The sequence below is a fragment of the Telopea speciosissima genome, chromosome 8, assembly GCF_018873765.1.
Source record: "Telopea speciosissima isolate NSW1024214 ecotype Mountain lineage chromosome 8, Tspe_v1, whole genome shotgun sequence".
Classification (NCBI taxonomy): Eukaryota; Viridiplantae; Streptophyta; class Magnoliopsida; order Proteales; family Proteaceae; genus Telopea; species Telopea speciosissima.
Genome location: NC_057923.1, coordinates 63,593,250 through 63,605,763, shown reverse-complemented (window position 1 = coordinate 63,605,763; position 12,514 = coordinate 63,593,250). Strand labels below are relative to the sequence as shown.

At 44.8% G+C, this 12,514-nt stretch overlaps 1 protein-coding gene across 2 annotated transcripts in view; it reads right to left on the bottom strand.

The window, feature by feature from the left end:
- LOC122672780 overlaps nucleotides 1-12,514 on the bottom strand; it is a 254,565-nt gene that overhangs the window by 86,447 nt on the left and 155,604 nt on the right. The gene's annotated exons all lie outside the window — the stretch shown is intronic.

Here is a 12,514-nt window from a genome sequence, read left to right as displayed (position 1 = left end):
GAAATACAATTTTCTCCTTGTGGGACCCACGTACCCGTCCGGGTTAAGTTGTCTGCATACCATTGGGCCGGGTCTTAGGTAAGAATCCATTCCTATATATATATATATATAGCATTAATGCTTTATGGTATAGTAGGGGCAGAATTGTAATTTTCTCTTGTGGGACCAACACCCCCGTGTGTCCCGAGCTGCCAGTGGACCAACATGCCCGGGGCCCCACTTATGACATGGTACATCAATCCCATGACTTAACTACAAGCCTTTAAGGAGTTATTTATCTTAGAATTAGTTAAGAGAATTACATTAACCAAACTAATTCCAACTTGACCAAACCAAATGGGCTTTAGTAACCTTAGCTATATAAGAAATACTTAGCTTTAGGAGTTCATTTTTATCTAAACAAGAACCGATTCTGCTCTAAGGGAGAAAGAAGAGAAGAAAAAGAGGGAAGAAGAACTTGAAGGATTTGAAGTACTTGGAGCTTAGAAGAGAAGCTCTAGGAAAGGTTGATGGTTGGGCTGCTACCATCTTCTTCATTTCATATCCCTGTTATGCTGTCTAACTATTCTGAAATTTCCCAATTCCTCTCTTTCTTCTTTGCTTCTGTTGAGTTCTTAACTCAAGCAAACCCCAAAGCTTAGAACCTTAGATAATTTGGCTTGAAAGCCTTTGATCCTACATGCAATTGGATTAAGTCAACCCAATTAAGGTTACCTTCAATCCCCTTGATCTGTCCAATTCCTCTCTTTTCTCTTGGGGTCAGCCATGTTCTTGAAGTTCCAAGAATTCTCTTTTTATTTATTTCTGATTGGGAGTCTTGGCTTTGATCATACATGCAATTGGGTCAAAATGACCCCATGGCTGTACCCTTAGTTTCCCCTAAGCCAATTTGAGGGATTAGGCTCCATGCATGGCAAGATCCATGGATTTGGAACTCAAAAATACGCACTGTATGACCAACCGGATTCAGAGCCTGTGACCCCTACGGCCGACCAGATTCAGGGCTGGTCTGAATCCGGTCCATCCTTGTTGTCTCTGCTTTGGTCCTAGTTGGTTTAGGCTTTAACCTAGGCTTATATAGGGTCTAATACATGCTATTTACTACTGTTTAGGACTGTAATTTCCTATTGTTGAGGTTTGTTTGGGAGTTGGATTCATCTACGGATTTGTACAAACATCCAACTCTAGCTAAGGAAATTTGACCTTAATTTGGTGTGTTTATGAAGTTAATTTCTGTTTTGTTAAGTATGCCATATCATGCATCATTCTTACAACTCTAATCATATAGTTTATTAGCTTTTATTTCTTTGCATTAGATGTGCATGATTTAGGATGCATTTTCATATTGCATTGCACATATTATTGTTCTTGGAATTACATGGTTTATGATGATGTTACTGGACAGCTTACTATATTACTCTTATTGAAACATATGCCATCATATTAGACTGTATATGGTCAGGATTGGCATGAACCCAGTGCTACGACCCTTACCAACAGGGGTTGAGGTGTTGGATAACCCGTGGTAGGTCCGATGTGTTCATACCGGAATGCAATTCACTGTCCCAGGTCCGATGTGTTCATACCAAAATGGGAACAAACAGTAGGGTTATCATTGAGGGTTTGCTGGGGTCCGATGTGTTCATTCCGGAACTGGCGGGTCCCCACTATGGTAGAGTGGTATCGCTCGAGTGACCGACATCTAGTTATGTGTTTCCGGGACCGATGATATCATACCTACCATAGTAGCACTTATACCTCATGTGACTTAGTACTGTTGTTAGAAGCATACTTAGATTTAAGTCATTCATCATGGACTATATGCATCTGCTTGCGTGTTTCCCTTGCTGGGCTCAGTAGAGCTCACTCCTATGGATATCTTTATTTTTCAGATGACTTGGTTACTTCTGGTGGTGGATTTGCGGCGTTGGAGTACGAAGTGCACGATGCTTCGTGCGCATATGATGATTGCACATTCTCTTGATCTTGGTCTAACAGTCCAGGCTTCTCTCCCACTCTTTTGTATTTATAAATCGTTTTTGTATAGATATAGTATAGTTTCTTGTTTAGTTATACCTTGTGGTACTTTTGTAAAGTATATAGCTGTAACACAAATTTTATTATTAATACAGAGGCTTTATCATTTAGACTTCTCTTATTATCGATGTTATCTCTATTATTTAATTGTTTCCATTGCGTTTGATTCTGTATTTGAGATATTTGACTGTGAAAGGAGTACTGCACTTGCGATCCTTGGGATTGGTTGGATGTCAGAGACATCCAGTCACACTTGGCCCTTATTAACCAGGCCGGGGTGTAACAAGTCGTGTGCGTTACAAGTGGTTATTCTAAGGGAAATGGACGTGTAGGTGTTGTGTTGTAATGGAACAATGAGGTGGAGATGCAGTAATTGAACTAAGGGTTATGGATGTAGTTGTAACCGCATTGGAAGCCTACTTATATCGGCTCTTACGAATTAAGAAAGTTGCTAATTATTCTCCTAATTGTTCTTTTATGAGATGGAAGCCTGGTTTCCTCGGCAAAACCATATCTTTCCCTAAAATCTCTCTCTCAATACTACCAACTCATCTTTCGACACAATAGGGTATAAAAAAGCTTCTATGTATAGATCAATAATATCCCCAACCAAAAAAGGGAAGAAAATGAAAAGAAAATGTAATGCAAGAAAAATGATATTGATGAAAAGAAATAGACAATTTGATACATTGAAGTTGGGAGGTCTGTTAGGTTTATGACTTCAGTGGATGTGTTGAGTCTGTAATCTTAATCCTATTCGAAGAAGTTTAATAAAGTATTTTCTTTAAAAAAAAGAAGATATAAGTGGATATTAAATATAAAGCTTCATCATACCAAGCCAGTTGTTGTTTGTGATACTGATAATACTGGTGTAGGTGTAATTTCCACAGATTGGTTGATGCAACCTCCCCGCGAAGCGGGGGTAAGGCTGCATACATTTGCGCCTCACAGACCCTGCAGTGGCGGGAGTCTCGTGCACTGAAACGCTCTTTTTTAGGCTTATTTTAGTGGAAATAAGCCTTGGGTTGGGTTATATATGTGTTGGGCCTTTGGTCCAATGGGTTTTCTTTATAATAGACCACCTTTTTTTTTTGGGTAAATAAATATATTACCGAACCCCAAGAGGGAGTAGGGGGAAAAAGGGGGGGGGGGGAGGAATATACAAGAAAAGAAGAAGGGGGAAAGGAGGGGGGGGGGGGGAAGAACAATCAACCTGACCTACGCAGAGGTGGTAGACTGCAAAAGATATAAATCAAGACCCCAGGAGACAACAATATGCCTGTTCCTTGGGTATCCATAAAATGCCTATGACGAATGCAATTGAGCTTAGAGGACACATCGAAGGAGATGGCTTTCCAAATCAAATCAAAAGATCGAGAGTTGGAAGTCCATCACCTGAGGTTCCTTTCCATCTAGATATGGTAGATAGTGACACCAAAAACAAACTTCCCAATAGTGTCACAGATAAAGGTCCCAGAGAAAGTCCTGTTCAGCCATAGCCATTCTCGGTCGAAGGCAAGTATTCTCCTGCTACAAGGCCAGATTGAGGAAAGGGCTTTTTTTCCAGATGGGGGAGGTGAATGGGCAAGCAAAGAAGAGGTGGGGGAGGTCCTCATGGCCATTCCAACCAAGGTTTCAAGAAGGGGAGACAGAGATATTGTGGTGGATGAGGAAAGCTTGGGTAGGCAGGCAAAGTCTAAGGGTTCTTCAAACTGTGAAGCTATGGCGAGGGATGTGGCCTTTGAACCAGACTAGATTGAGCCAAGGGACAATAGGGCTAGGGTCTCGGGTAAAATTCCAGGCTGATCTGGAGGTGAAGAGGCCGTTAGGGGAAGGGAGCCAAATAACCTTATCTGCATGAGGGGAGGGGAAAGGATGAAGGGGAGGGAGGGAAGCCCAGATTTGGGAGAGGATAGCGGGATTGAGAGAAGGGGGGGGGGGGGTCCAAGAGCCAAAAGAAACAAGGGAGGAGAGAGGGGTGGCTTTTGGTAGACCAGAAGAGAAGTGGAGGAACCGTCAGCAATGGAAGTTGAGATACCGCGGAGGGCGAGGGGTCGGAGGGAGAGAATCTTATGCCAAATCCAAGAGGAGTCAAATGGGATAGAAACAGTCCAGATGGAGTTTGTCTTGAGCAGATGGGAGTAGACCCAGTTGACCCAGATGGAATCCTGACAGGAAGAGATTTTCCAAATAAGCTTGAGAATGCTGACAGTATTAGAGTCACGAATGTGACGAATGCCAAGACCTCCTTCAGATTTGGGGAGACAAATGGACTTCCAGCTGATGGGGGTGGAGGAATTTAGAGGTGTTAGTCCCTTTCCAAAGGAAAGCACAGAAGATGCGCTCCATAGCCTTGATGGTGGCTTTAGGGATACTGAAGATACCACTCCAATAAATATAGGAAGCATGAAGGACCGAACGGATACACTCAAGTCTGCCAACATAGGAAAGGATTTTTCCTTTCCAAAGCTAAAGACGCTTACGGATGTCGTCAAGCATGGGGGAGCAGTGATGGCTAGACAGCCTAGCAGGAATTAAAAGTTGGCCAAGATATTTAACAGGAAGCGAACCGATAGAGAAGCCAGTCAGACGCAGGAGGGTCTCTTTGTCAGAGTTTGCGATGCCAGAGAGAAAAATTTTGGATTTGAGGAGATTGATGCGGAGACCCGAGAGAGATTCAAAAAGACAGAGGGAATCCATGATGGCAGAGATAGAGGATGGGGAAGCCTTTGAGAAAATCATCAGGTTATCTGCAAAGGCCAGGTGGGTGAGGTTGATATGCTTGCATTTGGGAATAGGGGAGATGAGATGGAGGTCAGTTTTGGATTGGAGACTTCTAGAGAGGACTTCCAGGGCAAGGGAGAAAAGAAAGGGGGAGAGAGGGCAGCGTTGGTGGATGCCGACTTTAGAGTGAATAAAGCCGGCGGGGGAGCCATTGACAAGTACCGAGAAGGAGGGGGAAGAGATGTAGGCATAAATCCGACGAACAAAAGCGGGGGGGAAGCCCATTTGAGAAAGCATATCGCAAATGAAGTCCCAGCGGAGGGAGTCAAAAGCTTTGTGAAAATCAATTTCATAAAGGCCGCAGGAGAGTGAGATTTAGGATCAAAACCTCTCATAATCTCAGAGCAAAGGATGATATTGTCCGCTATGCTTCTCCCAGAGATGAAGGCCAATTGATTGGGGCTGATAAGGGAGGGAATGACCGCCTGAATTCTATTGGCAAGGATCTTGGCAATGAACTTGTAGAGAAGATTGCAGAGGGGAATAGGTCTGAAATCAGACAGAGAAGTAGCCCCATCTTTTTTAGGGATGAGGCAGATGAATGTCTAATTGATCTGAGTGAGTTGGCTGGGTTTGAAGAAGAAGCTACGAATGGCTTTGAAAAGATCACCTTTGATAGAGTCCCAGTAGCTAAGAAAAAAGCCAATGCTGAAGCCATTAGGGCCAGGGGTTTTGTTGGATTTGTGGGAGAGAAAAGCCTTAGAGATTTCCTCAGCAGAGGGGATGGCAAGGAGGGAATCAACTAAGAGAGGAGGGATAAACTTATCAATAAGGCCAGAGGGGAGGGGGGATGGGGGGAAGGGGGGGATTGAAAAGAGAAGAGAAAAAGGAAATGGTTTCCGACTTGATTTCAGGGACAGAGGAAGAGGGGTCCCATCGAGAGCATGCAGTAAGGTGATGGAGTTGAAGTTCTGCCTAGCTTTAATGGAGCGGTGGAAGTAGGCAGAATTAGAGTCTCCGAGCTCCAACCACTTAATGCGAGATTTTTGGCTAAAGAAACTTTCTTCGAGGGAAGAAAGAGAGGATAATTCCTCGGAGAGCTGTTTCTCCCCAATGGCAAGATTAGGGTTGAGAGGGTCCGATTGGAGCTTAAATTGGATAAGGAAAAGATTAGTCTGGCAGGAGGAAAGTCGGGAGGGGAGGTTGCCCAAAGTAGATAGATTCCAACTTTTAAGGGCAGACTTGGTGTGGCGGAGCTTCCTAGCTAACGCTATGAGAGGGAAGGAGGGGGAAGAGACATGGATGCGCCAAGCTTTCAGGATGGTGGGGAGGTAGAGAGGATGGGAGGTCCACATGTCAAAGAACTTGAAAGGTTTGGGACCAAAGGAGGAATAGGGCTGAAAAAGGATGTGGCAGGGACAGTGGTCAGATAGACCTTGGAGGAGGAAATAGGCATGGGAATGGGGAAAGGAGAAGAGCCAAGCTTCGTTGATGAGGAATCTATCAAGTTTGCAGGTAAAGCGACCAGGGCCCACTTGGCGATTGTGCCAAGTGAGAGGGGAGCCCGACCAGCGAAGATCCTCAATGCCAAGATCCTCAATGCGATCATTAAAGGCATTGATAAAAGAGGGATCAATGGGTCTACCTCCAATTTTTTTCAATTGGGACCTCACAACATTGAAATCGCCACTAACTCCCCAAGGGAGGGAATCCATCCCAGATTTGAGGAGAGCAAGATCAGTCCAAAGGGACACATGATCGGCAGCCTAGTTACAAGCATAGATCATGGAAATAAAGGAGGCGGGGGAATTAGGAAAGGAGAAGCGGAGATGGAGAAGCTGGGAAGAGGAGTGAGAGATGGAAATGTGAAATTTAGAGGGGTCCCAAAGGATCCAGATACGACCGTTAGGGGAATGGTTGTAATTGGACAGGAAGGACTAAGAGGGGGCAATGTATGCAGCTATGCGGGTCACATTCTCCTGGAGAACCTGAGTTTCAAGAAGAGAGCAAAAAGAGGAGTGGGTGGACTTAATGAGGGATCTAATATCCTGGTGCTTAGCTAGGGAGTTAAGACCTCTGACATTCCAAACAAAACCAGCTGATATGGGAAACTAGAGGGAGAGGGGCAAGGATTTCTTAGGGGGGTACTCTTGTACCGCCTATGGGAGTAAGCAATGGCCGGGCTGCTAACAATGGCCGACGAGGGGGAGAGACAAAACCGCACCAGGAAGAAAGGGATGGAATTTAGCGGATAAGGTTGGATGGCCAGGGAAGGGGGGGATGGGGACACACAAAAATCAAGGGTGGGGATCAAGGGGGGTAGGCAATAGGGAAGGGATAAGAGGTTCGGAAATGGATCTGGATAGGGTAGGAGTGGTAAAGGGGGTGGGAGGGTTTGGGTAGTGTTTTTGGTAAAGATGGGCTGGAGGTTGGATAATAATGAGGTTATAAGTGAAGAAGGATTTGGGCTCGGTAGTGGGGCGAGGGTGAACCTGAGGAATGGGCCCGATGAAGGTAGGGGAGTAAAGGGAAGGGGAAGGAGGTGGAGGGGGTGGGTGGCCTTGAGGAGTGGGCCCGGAGGAGGTAGGGGAGAAAAGTGTAAGAAGGAGGGCCCAACGGAGGATTAAAAGGGATGGGGTTTAGAGCGTGAAGGAGTCCATGTGGTTGGGGGGATTAGGTAGAAGGGGGGGTAAAATAGGAAAGGGAGAGGATAAAAGGGATTGGGGGGGGGGGGGGAGAACAATCAGAAAAAGGAAAAGGGGGATCAAACCTTCTCGCAAGAAGCGAGGCCTTAGCACGGGAATGGCAATTGGCGGCCACGATCTCCTGGGCTTCGATGGTGACAGCGACTGGAGGAGCCATAGGGCAGGGCAGCCAGCAAGTCCACAGATCAGGCGATGGGAAAGGCATATCATGTCTTCCAAGCATAAAGCAAGCTTCATCAGGCGTCTGCAAGGACAGCAGCTGCGCCTGATCAGTGGTTTCAGGCAAAATCGTACAAGCAGTAAAAGGATCTTCAAGCATAGAGGTACTTCGTCCAATAAGGTCTTCATGGCTCAAAAGGAGATGTTTAGACATCAGGGGAGCTAACGGAGGAGGAGCCAGAGCAGCAAGGGCTACGGTGTTCTCGGGAACAGAGATCGAGGTCTCTACCGTGGACATAGGAGGACTGGCAGCGAGACGATCTAAGCGTCGGCGACTGTGGTGGCGATGGCGGTTGTGATGGCGACGAGCAGTAGATCTTCCTCGTCTTGGGGACCTAGAAGGACCAGGAAGAACCGAGGAAGATCTGAGGCGAGACTCATCTCTGGAAGCTTGAACCAGCGAAGGAGCGTCGAGAGAGGGAGAGGCTTGAGCCAGCGTAGGAGGAGTCGAAGTTGTTAAGGTAGACTCAGGAGACGGAGGAAGAGTGAGCCCATCAGTAGTAGCTAGAGAAGCTCCGAGCGCAGTAAGGGACAGAGGAGCAGTGGCTGGACAATCCTTAGTGTGATGACCAAAAGTTTTAAAATGGCTGCAGTGAGAGGGGATCCACTTAAACTTGACAAGTTGCACAAAGCTGAAGCCATCATCTTCCAATATGGTAGTGGAAGAGGTAAGAGGACTATCAGCAAAAACATCAACGCATAAACGAGCGAAAGAGACGCGATCCATCTTGAGAGTACGAGCGTCGATGTAGAGCGGGTACCCGATGACCGAACCTAAGTGACTAAGGCATTCTTGGGTCCGATATTGCAGAGGCAGGCCAGGGAGGGTAATCCACAAGGGAATAGTACTGAGGTCGACCTTGTGCAGCAAGAGATGAGGGGTCCATTGGCGGAAGAAGATTGGTTTTGTGAAACCCGCAATAAATTTAAACTTTTTGGAACTTGTGTGATTTCAGGTTCCAGCTCTGAGTCTATGGTGGCATCGATGCTATGGGCTGCATCTGTTGAGGCTGTAGGTCATTGCCTCAACACCCCTATGCAGGATTCCAGGGAATCTTCCTCTCAGCTTGCTCTTCTGGAGTCAGAGGACCCCTGTGGAACCTCGCACCGGAGTTACATGTGTCGGATTTGCTGCCTGGAGGCTATGCAGAACCTCTGCCTTAATTAAATTCGATGTAAGTATAATTTAAATGTATTTTTATAGTGTTATGTACGACCAATTAGAGTTATAGGGATAGTTTGGTCAATTTACCTTTGTGGGACCCACGTCCCCAGTGGGGAATCCTATTCCTAACATTTACCCGTATTCGGATTATCCCTGATGTCATATGACATCATTATATAATTAAAACAAGATTATAGGTATGAAATTCTAATTAAGATCTATTTTAGAATCTGATTTTTAACTTAACTAAACAAACAGCCCTTAAATAGTCCACTATATATATAAAACTTATTCCGAAAAATCACTATTCACAACTCTAAAGACTTAGAGAGAAAACGATTCAGTTTGGGAACCTTAGAGAAGAAGAAAAGAGAAGGAAAAGAAGGAAGAAAGGAGCTCTATAATTGGGGCTTTGGTTTGGTAATTGAAATTGAAGCTTGGGAATCTCTATAGGAGACTTATTTGCACAAGACTTGGGCTGTCTTCATCTTTGCTCACTGTTGTACCAAGGTAAGCCATGAATCCATGCTCTTTCCACCTTCTCTTCCTCTAATCTTCAAGCCTAATCATGCCTAAATGGATTTCTGCCATTAAAGCTTTTAAATTAATTAATAAGGTTAGTTGGACCCACCTTAATATAGACTTAGATCATGAAATTTAGGGCATGCATGTCAAGATCTGACCATTAGGAGCATAACCCCCAATTCGGCCTCAGGGCCGCATGCAGTTGCAGGCGTAGGGCCGGACATCCGACCCTGTATCCCCCAGAATCCGGCTGCTCCTTTTTGTGCCCCTGCTGCCCTAGTATTTTGGGGTTTGTCCTTAGCTTCTATTTGAACCTAATGGATGTTATTTGTATGTGATTTAAGGCTGTAATTCCTGTATTTTCTCTATCTTGACTGGATCTTTTGGAAAGTATTTGGCTAGGACTAGTCTACTGTACAGGTAAGGGAATTTGACTTTAATTTTGGAGTGTTTATGATCATAATTTGCTGTTGTTCTGATTGCCATGTCATGCATCATCAAAACTACTCAGAGGCATATAGTTTCTTAACTTGTATTTATTGCACTAGAATCTGCATATGAACTAGGCTGCATTGGCATCTTGCATTGCATTGATATTTATTGTTATTGTGAATTTATTGATTGTGAAGTACTGTACTTTTATAATTCAGCTAACCATACATTGCCATCATGAATAGATTGCACTGGGCTAGGTTGTATATCATCACCCAGTACTACGTCCCTTACCAACAGGGGAAGAGGTGTTGGATAACCCGTGGTACAGCCGAAGGGTATGCCGGGGTACCATTCACTGTCCCATGTTAGCGTGTGTACTCCGCTGTGGGAATAAACAGTAGGGTTGGTCTTTGGGGGTCTGCTGTTTGGGCTGCCTGGTGTCATGCTTGAACTGGCGGGTCCTCACCGTGGTAGAATGGTTCGCTTGGGTGACCAACGTCTGGTTATGTGTTTCCGGGACCGAGGTTAGCATCTATCACAGTAGTACTTATACCTCATGAGACTTAGTATCCATGTTAGGAGCATGCTAGATTAGAACATGCATTATGGATTATTGTGTTTGTTTGCATGCATTCCCTTACTGGGCTCAGTGGAGAGCTCACCCCCGTGGATATCCTTATTTTTCTTACAGATGAAGCTCCTCTCATTGCTGCTAGTGTTTCTGTGGGGATTCCTCCTACTCAGGACTCTCCTGCTGCTCATGGAGTTGATACTCCTCTCTTGGTTGAGCACGATGCTTCGTGTTCCAGTGATGACTGCGCGTTCTCCTGATCCTCCAGAATGATTAGGCTCTTTCTTCCTCTTTGTTATGACACTTTTGTAGTAATTATTGTATATAGTCTTTTTGGGCCTTTGAGTTACTCCTTTTGTGAAACAATGTAACTCTCTTGTACATAAATGTTCATATAAATATAACTGTTATCACTAGTTCTTCTTTATTACTGTCTTATTGCCTTATTTAATTGCTTCCGTTGCATTTAAATTCTGATTATTATGAATTAAATTGCGAATAGAGTACTACACTTGCGATCCTGGTGGGCTGGTTGGATGTCTGAGACATCCAGTCACGCTTGGCCCTTATAAACCGGGCCGGGGTGTGACAGGTTTGGGGCCAACCATCCAGGGAGCACCATCAAGAGCTCAGGCCTTAGCCTCATCCGAGAAGAAACGAAAGATGAACACCCCATTGTCAAGAAGGAAAGTATCTAGGGAACTAGAAGATTTCCATTGCTTGGAAAGGGAAGCTTTAACGATGTTGAAAGGGGGTCTAGGGCCAAGGAAATGACCCACCAAACAAGACTGCCAGTTAGAGATTTCAAGTATGAGGAGGGAGTCGGGGCAGTGGGTGAAGGGTAAACCATTCTCAGAGGATGGTTTGACATAGTGGAGGTTGGTACCGGTGGGGGAGGAAGGAGATGGCTGAGGGAAAAGGGAGGTCCATGGTTTAAAACCAGTGGCGTTGGGGATGGTGGTGGGGGAGGGGGAAAGGATGGAGGTAGTGGCGGAGGAGGTGGAGGCTATGGAGGTTGCCAGAGACAAGGAAGGAGGAGGAGGAGGGGGGTGGGGGTGAAGGATTCATGTCAGACCATTCCCATCTAATAGACCACTTTAATGGGCCTACAATATGGGAAGAAGGTAGGAATACGGAATTTACTTTCTTAGTTTAGTTTTGATTGTTTCATCTCATTATTTTATTGTTTATCTCTTTACTTGTCAAGGGTGGATAGTCTTGTCTTAATAGAACTCTTATTCCTAGTTTGTATGGAGTTTTAGTCAAGTGGGACACCTATCCTACTTTGGATAGAGTTTCCTACTTCCTTCTCTCCTATTCAGTTTCTATATAAGCACTATAAGGTTTCGTAAGCACACACAGCTTTTCTTTGGCCGTCAATTTAGATTGGCCCTATATCAGATGGATATCATAAAATGCTTTTCTTTATGGTGATCTTCAGGAGGAGGTTTATATGGAGCAACCTCGGGGGTATGTTGCTCAGGGGGACGATTCTGCCAAAGTATGCAAACTTTGTAAGGCAACTATGAGTTGAAACAATCTCCAAGAGCATGGTTTAATAAGGTTCAGCTCCATTGTCACTCGGTTTGGGTTCTCACAGTGTTACTTTGACCATTCCGTCTTTGTTCGTCGCTCGAGTTCAAAGGTGGTTGTAATGGTACTTTTATGTAGATGACATTATTATATCTGGTAATGACGCTTCTAGTATTGCTCAAGTTAAGTCCTATCTTCATCAGCACTTTCATGAAAGACTTGGGTGTTCTCACGTATTTTCATGGCATTGAGGTTTTGCGAAGCAATAAAGGTATTAGCTTATCACAAAGGAAATATGTCCTTGATATCCTGTCTGAAACTGGAATGCTTGCTTCCAAAACAACCAATACTCCCATGGATCCCCATCAAAAACTTGGATCCAGTGAGAGAAGACTTTACAGATGTACATCGGTATAGGAGACTAGTTGGAAAACTCATTTATCTGATTGTTACTCGACCAGATATATCCTTTGCCGTTGGAGTTATAAGTCTGTTTATGCAAACACCAAAAAAGATTCACTGGGATGCTGCTTGTCGTGTGCTACGATACCTAAAAGGTGCTGCTGACAAAGGTCTCATTTATCGACCTAATCGAAATGT